Raw genomic sequence first — 5,889 nt, forward strand, 5'->3', positions numbered from 1 at the left:
GTGACACACAGGTTGAGAACGACAGAGACGAGAGCATACGGGTCGCAGTGGTGGGTGGTATATGGGGTTTTGGTGACAAAACGGACGGCACTGTGATAGACTGCATCCAGTTTGCTGAGTAGAGTGTTGGAGGCTATTTTGTAAATGACATCACCGAAGTCGAGGATCGGTAGGATAGTCCGTTTTACAAGGGTATGTTTGGCAGCATGAGTGAAGGAGGCTTTGCTGCGAAATAGGAAGCCGATTCTAGATTTAATTTTGGATTGGAGATGCTTAATATGAGTCTGGAAGGAGAGTTTACAGTCTAGCCAGACACCTAGGTATTTGTAGTTGTCGACATATTCTAAGTCAGAACCGTCCAGAGTAGTGATGCTAGTCGGGCGGGCGTGCGGGTGAGGGCAGCGATCGGTTGAAGACCATGCATTTAGTTTTACTAGCGTTTAAGAGCAATTGGAGGCCACGGAAGGATTGTTGTATGGCATTGAAGCTCGTTTGGAGGTTTGTTAACACAGTGTCCAAAGGGACAGATGTATACAGAATGGTATCGTCTGCGTAGAGGTGGATCAAGGAATCACCCGCAGCAAGAGCGACATCATTGATATATACAGAGAAAAGAATTGGCCCGAGAATTGAACCCTGTGGTACCATCATAGAAACAGCTGTAGCTAGCAATTCTAGAGGAAACTCTGACTGAACGACTTAAAAATCCCCCATCTTATACTCTCCAAATGGACATTAGCTGTGGGGGCCGAGATGCCCATGCATTAACTTTTGTTCACTCCATGTCGGGGATACTATTCACTAGGACATATTGTTCTGACTCACGATTCCCGAGCATTAAACGGCACAGGGGATGTTCAGTGTGCTGCTTGGCTAAATTTACAGAAAATAGATTAATGAGCTTTTGCACAGATGGTGCTCCATTTATCACGGGATGGCGGGCAGGCCTCTGCATTCTAGTTATGAATTTGTCTCCCTCTGTCATATGGACGCATTGTATGATACACCCACTGAGCTATAATGGATACACAGAGAACAACTGGCAGCAAAAGAGCTGAGCGCAGAACTCTGAGATATGCAGCAGGTAACTTCGATTGCAAAATACATAGCGCACGCCTGTTCGCAAAACTATGTGGAGATATGGGATCAGAGCACGACAATGTTCTATTTCACACCGAGGCTTGGTGGGTATTGGAAAAAAATTTGAATTGAGAGAGGCATTCGCAATGGTTGTACAAACAGACTGCTGAATTTCCACTATGGAGGAGTTTTGGTTCCAGACTCAAAGGGAATACTATGCTGTCTCCCTCAGAGCATTACAACACATGGTGCACTGATTCAGTGCTCTCTGCATTAAAAACAAATCGATCCAGGTTGGATGTAAGACAAGAGATGAGGTGCGCACTGTTGACCACGCCCCCTGACATTGAGAAGCATTGAGAAGAGATAAATTCTCTTTTGTCAGACCAATTTCCAATTGACTGTCATAGCCCCACATTAAAAGTATATGATGGTGAGTTGAGAATAGAATCAGAAATATTTTTTGAATGTTTTGCAATTGACTGCCATATCCACAATGAAAAAAGTAAACATTGGCTGTTAACTACAATTTTTTTTCACTAGGTTGGGGTCACGAGAATTTTCAGATAACAAAATGAGGTCTTGACCAAAAAAAGTTTGGGAACCCCGGATCTAGAGTATTTTCAGATTTCGTTATCAAAAAATGCAGCGAAAATGTGTCAGGTAAACTGTTGTGTCCTCACCTTTGGTATTAATAACTTTCCCATAACCTCCAAACGGTTCCCTTTCAAATGCTACCATGGTTATGCATATGCTTTTCATATTTCTTCTGTAAGAAACATTTCAATTTAGCCATTTCAATCTATCCATATAGGACAAAACCCATGAGTGTAAAGGGTTAAGCAATTTGGAAGTGAGATAAGATAAGCTTATATCAGGAGATGGAGGTGACTGCCAGGGAGGCACACCTTATGGCCATTTTAGAGGCCATGATTAAGAATGTATTTTGTATATATTTTATTTATAGTTATTCATTTTCTACTGTTTTTGGTGGTCCTTTTTTTAAATACAAAGTGGATTTGTGTTCTCATTTAAAAAGTGTTAATTTTTAGTAATATTTGTATTTATTTGATACCGGTACATGTGTGTTACTTTCAACATTTCAAAAAATGCAATTGCACATCTGCACTATCTTGTAGCATGGTAACAACATAAATTGAAAGAAAAAATAAACCTGCACACTGCTCTTCCTAGTATAACTTTTTTATTGAGGTTTTGGCCTACGTGTCGGTCGGCCTCTTGGCCTCGATCAGAGCTTTTGCTCTTCTGAACTAAATTAGGGTTAGGGTTCAAACAAGCAATAAATCATGAGTAGCCTAGCTATAGTTGGCTAGGTCAACCAAGAGGTCAAGTCTGAGGCCATTCATCCTCCAAAGATAGAGAGGGAGAGTTCTTAGCTTGATTAGAGGAAGGTGGACATGGAGATGGTTGACGAAGATGGAGTCTGGTGATGATCTTTTAGAGAGCTACTCTGGGAACCAGCTTGAGTCGTGGAGCCATGGCTTGGACTTCTCCTTCACAATGTATGGAACCCACTTGGGTGATGCCTCAGCAACATCACTAGCCAGTCGTCCTCATTACGAGCCAGTCGTCCTCATTAGTAGTTTACATGTGTGTTGGACAGACACGCCTAAACACATACAAGCAAATATTTTAAGCTTGCAGTCAGACTGGAATACGTTTGAGTGACAGAGTGAGGGCTTTGTATAGGCGCTTTGTTGCATTTTGTCGTGAGAAACAATGTCTGGAATGTAATATAACATTACTAACCGGTTTCCTTGCTTTTCAATGAACTTTCGTTTCAGGTTACATTTATGTTCCTTGAAAAATGTCAAAGTCATGCCTGGAAAAACGTTTTTTTTGCAGGGTTTGACATCATATGGAGGACCCGGCAAGCCAGCATATTCCCTATAATGTTAACTCCAACAGAAATAACTTTAAATGTATAACTTAAAATGAAACCAAATCGTTTGCACACATAACTACTGGTTTTAATTACATTTTCAGTTAATTTACAAGCAAATACTTTATGAATGTATTGTTACACATCCGCTTGCAAGGTTGCTAGACAACTAGCCTGCTTATATTAGCCCTACTAAACTGCTAACGTTAGCTCTACCAACAGATGCATATCTATATTCCTAGTCATGTTAAATCCATAGATCAGGGCCTAATGATTTTATTTCAATTTACTGATTTCCTTATATGGACTGTAACTCAGTAAAATCTTCTAAAATGTTGCATGTTGAGTTTATATTTTTGTTCAGTATACTTTCTACCTTCCGAAATGATCTAGTATTTGGTGATAACCGATGTGTCCTCTCCTTCAGTGTCTAACTAAGCATGTAACTGTGTTGAGTCATTGATCTACAAGTAATTTTGAATGCTGAACAACCCTAGGGAATATCAGTAGTGTGATGGACATTTTCTTGTCGGTTGACTGCACAAAGGATTAAACCACACTATCACTTATAAGCAATTTGGCAGTACACCCAATTTGCTCTGGGAACTAGAAGGAGTGATACAATATCTCACTTTCAAGGTAAGACGCCTTGTGTGGTATAAATCAGTCACATACAGGAGCCAACCAAGTTTATGACTTGTTTGTGTAGCAGTATAAAAGGACTGAAAGGGAACCTCCCCTTTTGAGTTTCATCAGGCTTGTATTGAGTTTGTGGACCTCTACGCGCGTTAATAAAAATTGCTTCATTTACTTTGACTTCGAGTCCTCCACGACAGTAGCAGCCCTAGGGAATATCAATATCACTAGCCAAACTGCACACTGTGCCCAGCTTCGTAGGCAGTTTGTTCCTGATCTTGCACATCTGCGTGGCACCTTAAGCATAATAAAGAAACATTGACATTGTCATTTATTATTGTGTTCAGTTAATTTATGAGGATTGACCACAATAAAGTGCAATTATCTCCAATAAGCAGTGAAATGAGATACTTGCAATCATGTAGTTAGCTTTTATTGAGAACATTCTTACCTCAAATAGTATCAAGTGATGCATAATGCTTCAACTGTTTGCACTAACAGCACAGATAACATTGTGACAACTTGCCCCATACTGTGTGACAACATACCCTGCCACTGGGCCAGTTGTCATAACTGCTCAGTGTATTCTATCAGTAATGAATTAATTTAACAAAAAGGAAAAATGTAATTTTTTATCTATTAATTTAATCTATTCATCAATATTTAAATAGGTCTTAATAGATACCAATGCTGAACAATCTACATGTAAGTGAAAGTGTGACATTAGAGAAGTTCAGAATAGGGGGGAACAAAGTATATGTGCATAATGGCAACTATTAACGAGTTTATTTACCCTCCCCTAACGACACTGGGCCAATTGTGCTTTATTTACCCCTTTTTCTCCCCAATTGGTAGTTACAGTCTTGTCCCATCGCTGCAACTCCCGTACAGACTTCGGAGAGGCGAAGGTCGAGAGCCATGCCTCCTCCGAAGCACGACCCTGCCAAGCCGGAACTGCTTCTTGATACACTGCCTACTTCACCCGGAAGCCAGCCTCACCAATGTCCTCTGTCCAGCATGTATGCGCCCGGCCCACCACAAGGAGTCACTAGAGTGCGATGGGATAAGGACATACCGGCCAAACCCTCCCCTAACGACGCTGGGCCAATTGTGCGCCTCCTCATGGGTCTCCCGGTCACGGCCAAATGGGACAGCCTGGGATCGAACCCGGGTCTGTAGTGATGCCTCTAGACCGCCTTAGACCGCTGCGCCACTCAGGAAGCCATGGTGCTTTATTAAGAGTAGGATTTCCCCCTCATGGCAACTATCCTTCTAACGACTATAGGCTAGTAACCTACGTGAGCACCCAATGAAACAAATTATCTTGGGATCCTAGAGACCGGGGGCTATGCGTGTGTACAGTATGTATCCCATGTCCAGCTGCTCTCCAAATTCGCTACAACACCGATATTTTGCAGGCCATTATAAACCTATAGCGGACCACTACATAGAGTTCCATAGCCTGTAGACTAATAGTACATTAGTGGGCAAGTGAAAGTAAATTATAGGCCTATCCAACAACGGCTGCGGGATGAAGGAAACAGGTATTTTACGTGTCTATGGGAGGAGAGGCAACACAAGGACCACTCCTGCATGTGCAAAGCAGCTCATCTTAAACAGGGCTGTGTGAATATATTCATGAATGGATTCTCCCTGTTTTTAAATAATAATTGATCTAAATATAGGCCTATTAGATCAATGATCATAGGAAATAATAAATAATCACTGATCTGACATGACTTGGATGGTAGCTTAGCGTAAAATCTCCTTTCACTATCGGTAACGATGGGAGGAATGAAGGAAGCATAAGTTCTCCCAAAACTATTTTACTCAACTACACCGCTAACTTAAGCTACCACTTGCTCACCTTAGAGGCTACTAGTAGTGGCTGGAGCTGTTAAGTCATAATAATGGACCGTAGAATTGCTGTATCAGATGGGGCTTAAACCAACCCCCCCACTATAGCCATTAGAATGGTATTGCTTTGGGGAAACCGTATGTGTGTGTGTGTGTGTGCGCGAGCGAGCTTGTGCAGCTTTATCGAAATATTGCCACTTTATTCACTTAATGTAATTTAGTCTTTATTCTCAACAATCCATTCAGACTTTACTCTCTAAGTGTTTCAAGAGAAGGTACTATGCGTGCATAAAAAAAATCGAATTACCACCATCACCGTTTACATTTTTTTCTTCACTTGGACCTAATAATCTTCCGTAGTTTTAAAGTTCCACTGATTTAAACTATATTCATAGAATTTAAAATCAGCAAAA

The sequence above is a fragment of the Salvelinus fontinalis genome, chromosome 14, assembly GCF_029448725.1.
Source record: "Salvelinus fontinalis isolate EN_2023a chromosome 14, ASM2944872v1, whole genome shotgun sequence".
Classification (NCBI taxonomy): Eukaryota; Metazoa; Chordata; class Actinopteri; order Salmoniformes; family Salmonidae; genus Salvelinus; species Salvelinus fontinalis.